The 8,653-nt window shown below is 56.3% G+C and overlaps 1 long non-coding RNA gene across 2 annotated transcripts; it reads right to left on the reverse strand.

The window, feature by feature from the left end:
- Positions 1-5,005: 5,005 nt before the first annotated feature.
- LOC138428710 (uncharacterized) lies at positions 5,006-8,418 on the reverse strand. Of its 2 annotated transcripts, none has more exons than XR_011252550.1 (4): positions 8,119-8,418; positions 6,324-6,482; positions 5,362-5,821; positions 5,006-5,223 (listed from the first exon to the last, which is right to left on the reverse strand). It is a non-coding gene; the product is annotated as an uncharacterized lncRNA (long non-coding RNA). The 2 variants fall into 2 exon arrangements; XR_011252551.1 differs by having other exon boundaries at positions 5,006-5,287; positions 8,119-8,394.
- Between the last annotated feature and the right edge of the window lie 235 nt (positions 8,419-8,653).

The raw sequence follows: 8,653 nt of genomic DNA on the forward strand, positions 1-8,653 counted from the left end.
TGTCCAGCTCTTGGCGACCCCATGGACTGTAGCCCACCAGGCTCCTCTGTCCATGGGATTCCTCAGGCAAGAATACTGGAGTGGGCTGCCATTTCCTCCCCCAGGGGCTCTTCCCGACCCAGGGATTGAAACCACGTCTCCTGCCTCGGCAGGCGGATTCTTTACTGCTGAGTCACCAGGGAAGCCGGATGTGAACTGTGACACTCTCTAAAAATGTATTGATATGTCTCTGTTCAATAACTTGTTATGGCATCATTCCCTGTCTCGAAGTCATGAAGACGGTCTCTCAGATGTCTTTTTCAAACTCTGTAGCTTGGCCTTTTACATTTAATTCTTAGCTCTGTCTAGAGCTGACTTGTGTGTGTAATGTGAGGCAGGGGTTCCGTTTCTTTTCTTCCCACGTGAACACCTAACTTTCTTAGCGCCACTGGTTGAAAATTATGTCTCTGCACTGCTGCCAATGCCGTTGGTTACATGCTTCAGCCCATCCTAAAGGAAATCCACCTGAACACTCGCTGGAGGGAAGGACTGAGACTGAAGCTGAAGCTCCAATACTTTGGGTACCTGATGCGAAGAGCTGACTCGCTGGAAAAGACCCTGAAGCTGGGAAAGACTGAGGGTGGGAGGAGAGGGGATGACAGAGAACGAGACGGTTGGATGGCATCGACTATTACTGGAAAAGAACCTGAGCAAACTCTGGGAGATTGTGGAGGACAGAGGAGCCCAGCGTGCTGTAGTCCATGGGGTCGCAAAGAGTTGGACACGACTTAGCGACTGAACCACATCAATGCACGTGGGTCTGTGTCTGCTCTGTCGTTTTGCTGGTGTATCTGCGGGAACTGGGGTGGGCACCTCAGTGTCAGAGATGCCAGCCCACTTCCTCTGTGGCCACCCAGCGTGGAAGGCTCCTCCCTCTCGGAGGAGCCCGACGCTCTCGAGTTGGGCAGATCATTTGCCGGGATCTCGCTGCAGTCAGAGGAGGCAGCGGGGGGCGTCTGTAAGCGTGCTTTGAGCTCACGAGTTTCCCCGCATCTTTCGGGCCCTCTCCCCAGGCAGCGTCCTCGCCTGCTGACGCTCCACCCTTCCTCCACGGCCCCTCCAGGGCCACCACCGCCGGCCACCTGGGACCAGAAGTGGCCCCTTCCCCCTCAGACGCTCCTGCAGTGGGATCTGCGTGGGCTTGTTAGGGCCGCCGTCACGAAGTACCACCAAAGCAGCAACTTCAACAGAAATCTATTCCTGCGCACCCTGGGGTCTGCGATCAAGGAGTCAGCAGGGCCGCGCTCCCCTGAAGGCTCTGGGGAGGGTCTGTCTGTCCCCCGCACCCCCCGCCTCGCTCCCTGCCTGGTAGGTCGTTCCTTGGCTCATGGCAGCGCACCTCCTCCTCCCACGGCGCTCTCCGTGTGTGTCTGACTCCAACTTCCCCTTTATAAGGACACTGATCACATTGGACTTGAGTCCCAGCCGACTCCGGCCCGATACGGGGCTTCCCTGGTAGCTCCGATGGTAAAGATTCTGCCTGCAATGTGGAGACCTAGGTTCGATCCCTGGGTCGGGAAGATCCTCTGGAAAAGGAAATGGCAACCCGCTCCAGGATTCTGGCCTGGAGAATTTCAAGGACAGAGGAGCCTGGCAGGCTACAACCCACGGAGTTGCAAAGAGTCGGACGTGACTAAGCGACTAATATTCTCACATCTATGCTGACTCGATTTCCAAAGAAGGTCCCACTTCAAGTTACAAGGGGTAGGGTTTCAGCTGGTGGACTTCTCAGGGACACAACTCAGTTTATAACAACATACGCGTAACTGATTATCTGAAACGGGCACTCGGCACAGTGAAGCAGGGCACTCGTGGTCTCTGCCCCAGGATCGCAGGCGGGACGGTGAGTGCTGGGGACGGTCTAGAGGCCTGGGCTACCCCATGAGCGGGAAGCAGGGGGGTCCCCGTCAGGCAAACCTTCAGTGCCAGGGCTGGCTCGGACGGGAGGCTCTGACTGCAAATAACAGAAAACATGGATCCAGCATGCAGGAGGGCTCCGACCTTACCGACGAGAACTCAGGAGAAAGGGCAGCCCTGGGGTGCCTGAGGGACTCTGATGCCACCAGGGCTCAGGTTCTCCCAGCGCTGGCCTCCTTCATCCTTGACGGATCGACTCTCCTGATTTCGATGTGGCTGTAGGTCTACGTGAGGCCGCCGGGCACCCCATCTTCCCAAAACAGGGTGTGGAGACCGTTTTTGCTTCCCGCATCTCTTTCCTAGGAGCACCCATTTCTCAGGATCTCTCTACCCCAGCCCACCCCGCCTTGTGTCTCACTGGCCAAAAAGACAGCACGCGCTTCTGTCTAAACGACTTCCCGGTGAGGGCTCTGTGACCACTGCAGTCTTCTTGGCCCAGCTGTGAGTCTCACTCAGGAGCCGGGCCCTGGCTCTCCTGAAGTCGATAGAAAGATGGTTTCAGGACAAAAACCTGGGTTCTCGTGGAAGGAAATAGAGAATACTGGGGAGGGGGCTGCTAGGTAGGCACCGTGAACACATTTGCTGCAGCAGGAGAGGGGACCGCGTCCTGGAGACCAGCAGCAGCTCAGAGAGAGATTTTTCACAGCTGGGCGTGGGAGTGAAAGCCAGGAACCAAGGGTCTTTAAGCCATAGTTCTTTCTAGTACATTTATTAAATGTAACGTTTTGAGGAGTTGGCAGGGTAGCCACGTCTCCTAAGGTGGAAAGTGTGATAATTGAGGTCAGATAGTTTCCTTTATTGCCCTGGTTTGAAATCATTTCACACCGATTTGCTCCGCAATGCCGCATTGCCACAGAGTACAGACGAGGAAAAGGCAATCAGTAACAATGATTGTTACCAAGCAACCAGCAGCCACAGCAAGAATTAAATAAAAGGACCGTAAATGGACCACGAAAGCCAATCATCAGAAAAAGGCCCCATATGGGAGAAAAAGACTAGGAGAGAGTTACCCAGTTTCTGTTAAATTTCACTGAAGAAACTACATGCCACGGTGCAACTACGCAACGTCTGTTCACTCGATGTAGAAAATTAGGAAAATACGTATCAAAAGAAAACTAATCACACGCATGACTTCACCGCCGATGACTTTCAGGAGCTGGGTACATTTTCTGCAGAACACGCACAGGCCTGATCTCCTCTCTTGCTTTATCCACTTCACCTTACGGGGTGTTTCCCTGTGTCATGAGAGACCCTTAGTGGACGGCACTTTAAGTGACTGCACAGCACAGACGCTGATCAGTTACTTTCTGCAAAACAGTATAAACTGGCGCTCTGGAAGGACGGCCACAGCAGGGGACGGGGGCAAGCTGAGAGCCTAAGTGCCAGCCTTTCCTCACTGGCAGTTCGCTATTCAGCTCAAAGGTGTGGCTTCCTGCCAATCTCCAGTTTGGGAAAAATAAAAACCTGTGCTGGGAATGGGGTGGGAGGAAGGTCTCTGGATTTGGGGGGTGGGCCCCTGTGCATTGCTTTGCACTGCAAACCATAAAGCAAAAGACAAAACGATGGAATTATTAGAAGCATTTGTCTTTTTTTGTTTGTTTGATTAGCCATCAAAGACCTTAGTGCTTCCTGGAATCACAGTGATTCGGCTTCAGCTGTAGCCTACATTTTCCCAGCTTCTCTGGTGTGACGGCTCCTTCGTAACCTCTAGAGCTATCATTATAATCATCTCTCCTAGGACAGTGCTATTATTTTTAATTAAAAAAATAAAAACCACCACCACCCTCACCATAGCAAAGCTCCAGAAATACTTTTTAACTGCCACGCTGGCAATTTCCCCTGCAATGTGATTATGGCACGTGCCAGGCCGGACCTCCCGCACACCTGACAGGGCATGAATTCCAGTTGTTTAGCTCGGTTACACCCTGAGGAGAGGGTGGGATTCGCCGAGCGTAAGTCAGGGGACAGGATTTGACTCTCGGGTTTCTCTTTGTGAGAAGAGCATCTGCTCTCTTGGGTGGAAGCCCCTCATGGATGCTATCACGTGAGACTCTGTCCCCCCCGTGTCCTGGGCAGCAGCACATGAACCCCCCCCCCGCCCCGTCCCCACTGCCCCGAAGTGGGTTCTCTTAAATGATTCAAGCGGCCAAGTTCAGGGAAGGAGCGTGGACTCGGGAGCAAGGCGGCCCTGGGCTTCGCTCCTGCATCTGTGCTAAGTGGTCTCTTCCTGCGATGGGAGCTGGGCCCCCGCTCGGCCCGGGGCAGCTCTGCATTCTCAGCTGTAAAACAGGGAAACGACACCTGCTCCACAGGACCCAGGGCTTAGCCCAGGCTCGGGACGGAAGGAGGCAGGCCTGTGCTCAGGGCCCAGGGTTGTGTTCAAGGTGGGGCCTACCGCAGAGCGAGGCTGCGGCCCAGCAGGCCAGAATCTGTGCCGGGAACCACGCCCCTGCCGTGTGTGGCGAGGCCAAGGCGGAGGTCCTTCCCCCACCTGCTGTCTCTTCACTCATCTGGTTTTCCAGGCCATCGCTCGGCACTGCTTTTGGGTGGACTTCTGCCCTGATATCTAAACAGACGACATGCCGATGCCCTCTGAGCCCGCTTTTTTTTTTTCTTTTGAATTGAATTTTAATGAAGAAGAATGTGCCTGTGCTGAGAGGCATAAACATCCAGGACTGCTGCCCCCTCCTGCCTGAAAAAGCGCCCCCGTGTGTGGATGAAAAGGCCATCTCTCCCTGTAACAGGACAGTCCGGACACGGGATCAGAGACAACAGGCCTGGTTCTGGGGGGAGCGAGGGCCTGCTGGTGTCTGGGCTGGGCCGAGCCCTGTTTACAGAGAGAAGCCCACCTTCTGCTCACAGAGGCGTGAGGCAGGCGCATTGCTCCTTACGCCTCGGGTTCTTTCTCACTGTGGGTTCAGGCAGCTGGCAGCAGCAGGGGAAGCGGACAAAGGGGCTGAGATTCAGGTGGCGTCGGAGAAAGATGGGCTCTGTTTCTCTCTCCCACCCTCCGAGCGCGTGTCTACTTAAAAAAAACCACGCCATTTAATTGGGTCATGTTGGTTTTTTAAATAAATCAAGGTGGTGGTGGTGGTGGGGGGGGGCGGGGGGGGGGGCGTGTGCACGCAGGCCAGGATCCCTTGCTGGCTCCCCTGCTGCAGCCTTCTGGGCTCACCAAGGCGATGGGTCTTGGTCTGGACCCCTCTCCGGGGCACTCCTGTTCCCATCGGTGAGTCTGGGAGGCCCAGGCAGGCAACTTGTGTTACACTGGTGAGAGGGGCCGGGAGACTTGGCTTAGCTCTTCCTCTCGCTCTCTAGAAAGTCCCTTTGGCTTAGAAAAGAGGTTTTGTTTGACTCCTTTTCTGGCCTCAGAGGCACTAAAGGGAGAGATAAATAGGGACCTACCCCGAGGTTCCAACAGACCACCGCGCAGGCTCCAGGGCCCGGACCTTTGATCGCAGGGCTGCGGCTGGGCGTGCAGCGTCCAGGCTTCGCCAAGCGCAGTGGCCGCAGACCCGGTTTCTCCTGTGAAAGTCACTTCCGTGCAGCCCCACTGTAGCCCCCAGGCTCCTCTGTCCGTGGATTCTCCAGGCAAGTACACTGGAGTGGGTTTGCCGTGCCCTCCCCCAGGGAATCTTCCTGATCCAGGGATTGAACCCAGGTCTCCCGCATTGCAGGCAGATTTGTTACCAATTGAGCCACCAGGGAAGCCCTTCTCCTGTGAAACCCAGCAGGAAACAGGAGGCAGGGTCGGAGAGGGGCTGACTCCAGGAGGTGGCCTGATGACTCCGCCTCCAGGCCTGGGGATTGGGATGTGATGCCTGGCCAGGCTCAGCCAGGCTGTGGGCAGGCTGAGCAGGGCCTCCTGTGACGACACGAGTGAGGTGGGCTTGCGACGTGCGAGGAAGGGGACCAGTCGCGGTGGGGGGAGGGGGCCATTAAATAGGAAGGAGAGCAACCTGGCCCACCCAGGCCTGGAAACCACTGCCCATCTGGAGCCCACCGGGCTGGGCGCTTCCTGGGGCTGAGTTTGTTCCCGGGGTGAACGGGGTGGGGTGGACGGAGGTAGAAGAAGGCTGTCCTGGGAGGTGTCCCTGCCCTGGGCCCTTTCCCTTCATTCTTCTGATGACTGCCAAGCCCCCATCAGCACAGGAGCACCCTTGGGAACTCAGGCCGGGTGCCTGGCCCTGTGTCTGCAGGTGGGAAGCGACGACATGGTCAACTGTGGCCCTAGGGTGCCACGGCAGTGTTTCCGGCAAGTTCTCCGAGGCGCTAGAGCAGGGGTTGACGGTGGGAGTGTCTTACGTCAGCTCAGCTGCTCTAACAAAAATACCATGCACTGGGTGGCGTAGACAACAGCCATTTACCTGACGGTGTGGAGGTGAGGATGCCCACGGCCAAGGTGTCAGTTTATCGGCTGTCTGGTGAGAACCTGCCCCCGGCTCTGTCGACAGCTGCTTTCTCTCCTCCTCCTCACGTGGGCGGGGGTGGGAGCAGGGTGAGAAATATCGCTGTTGCGTCTCTTCCTGTAAGGGTGCCAACCCCAACGGTGAGGACCCTCATGACCTGGCTGATTAGTGTTTCAGCAAAAGAATCTGGGGGTGGGGGGCAGGGCGGGTGGCACACACGTTCAGTCCAACAGCAGGGAGTAAGGCTCCCTGGGTGAGTCCTGGCTTGTTCCTTATCAGCTACATGGTTCCATGCAAGTGACGTGGCCTTTCTCCACTTCAGCCTCCTCATCTGTAAACTGGGGGTTTGTGATGGCTGAACTGTGTCCCCTCTGAATTCATATGTGGATGCCCTAACCCCCAGCTCCTCACAGCATGACCTCTGCAGACGAGGCCTCTGCAGAGGTAAGGCAAAGCGAAGTCACCAGGGTAGCCCTGTGAGACTGGTGCCGTTGGCAGAGGAGGTCAGAACGCAGACACGCATAGAAGGACGAGCACGTGACGACGGGAAGACACCTCTCTCAGCCAAGCAGAGGCCTTGGAGGAAGCAAGCACCAAGCTCAGATTTGCAGGAGGCACAAGTGGTGGAGAATCTGCCTGCCCACGCAAGGGATGCAAGAGAAGAGGGTTTGATCCCGGGGCCGCGAAGACCCCCTGGAGAAGGAAATGGGGAAACCTGCTCTAGTGTTCCTGCCCGGAAAATTCCATGCACAGAGCCTGGACTACAGTTCCCGGGGTCCCAAAGAGAGGGATGCAACCGAGCACGCACACGCCACGCCAAACTGTGGGAAAACTGCCTGTTGCCTAAAAGCTGCGCGTCTGCGAAAGGGCGCTGCACACGCATTGTGTTAGTAGTTTATAATAAGTGTTCGTGTGTAAATACGCACTCTTCGCCCGCCAGCTGTTACACAGGTGCCATCGGCCTGACCTTCAGGGTAAGTACTTCCTGATTTCCTTTGTAAGAAATCACCTTTAGCTTTTCTCTTACCAAGGTGGGATCCATCTTCTTTAGGACCTGGGGCAGTGTCCTGGCACATACTCTGATATTTCAAAAACACAGAAGTGGGTAAACTTCTGAGAAACAATTGTACAAACAACCAGCAGTGGCAATTATGAGTCTTTAGGATAAAACGGCAGAAAAGGGGGAAAGTCTTTTTAATCTTGGTAAGGTGCAGCTCAAATTTTTTACACTTAACAGAATAAACTCAAAAGGACAAAAAATAAAAGGCAACAGCCATAACAGTAACTACCATAGGCTCAGGGCTAAGTGTCAGAAGTCCCGGCACGTCCAACTGTTTGTGACCCCATGGACTGTAGCCCACCAGGGTCCTCTGTCCATGGAATTCTCCAGGAAAGAATCCTGGAGTGGGTTGCCATTCTCTTCTCCTGGGAATCTTCCTGACTCTTCACCATCTGAGCCGCCAGGGAAGCCCTCAGTGCTGACTCTGAGCCAAACTGGTTTGCATGTTTTTGTTTAGCCGCTCAGTCGTGCTCAACTCTTTGTGACCCCATGGACTGCAGCCCGCCAGGCTCCTCTGTCCATGGGATTCTCCAGGCAAAGAATCCTGGAGTGGGTTACCATTTCCTTCTCCAGGGGATCTTCCTTACCCAGGGATCGAACCTGCGTCTCCTGGATTGGCAGGCCGATTCTTTACCGCAGAGCCACCAAGGGAAGCCCGAGCTTTTTACGCACAATCCCATAAATAAAACTTACAAAAAGCAGGTGAAGTGACAGAAAAATCTGAATCAGCATTTCCTGAATAATGATTAACCCGCCCTCCGTTTACTGATCTGACCGAGCATTCACACCGCAGCTGCAGGCACCGGGCCCTGGGGAACACAAACTGACGCCGGGCAGCGTCCAGCCGGCGCACACTCTCCCCCGGCGTCATCACAACCCAGCGGCCCGAGGTCTCCTCTCAGGCCAGGGCGGGGCCCTGAGCCCCCGCCAGCCCCACACGTGCGTCCCAGCGGACGCACCGCCGGCCTCACGACAACGTAACGGGCGTGGCCCGCCCACAGCGCACACCGGAAGGCGCGTCGTGACGCATTGTGCGCAGGCGCGACTGCGGCGCGGCGCCCCGCCCCCGCCAGCCGCTAGGGGGCGCCGGGGCCGCCCGCGCTGTGGGGGAGGGGCGGCCGCGGCGCCAGGCAGGACCACGTGCGCACCACGTGGCGCCCCCCTCCCCCCGGGCCGTCCCAGACCCCGGTACGGCAGCTGGGCCAGCCACGCCGCACGGCCAGCGGCC

Source organism: Ovis canadensis, chromosome 24 (genome assembly GCF_042477335.2).
Source record: "Ovis canadensis isolate MfBH-ARS-UI-01 breed Bighorn chromosome 24, ARS-UI_OviCan_v2, whole genome shotgun sequence".
Classification (NCBI taxonomy): Eukaryota; Metazoa; Chordata; class Mammalia; order Artiodactyla; family Bovidae; genus Ovis; species Ovis canadensis.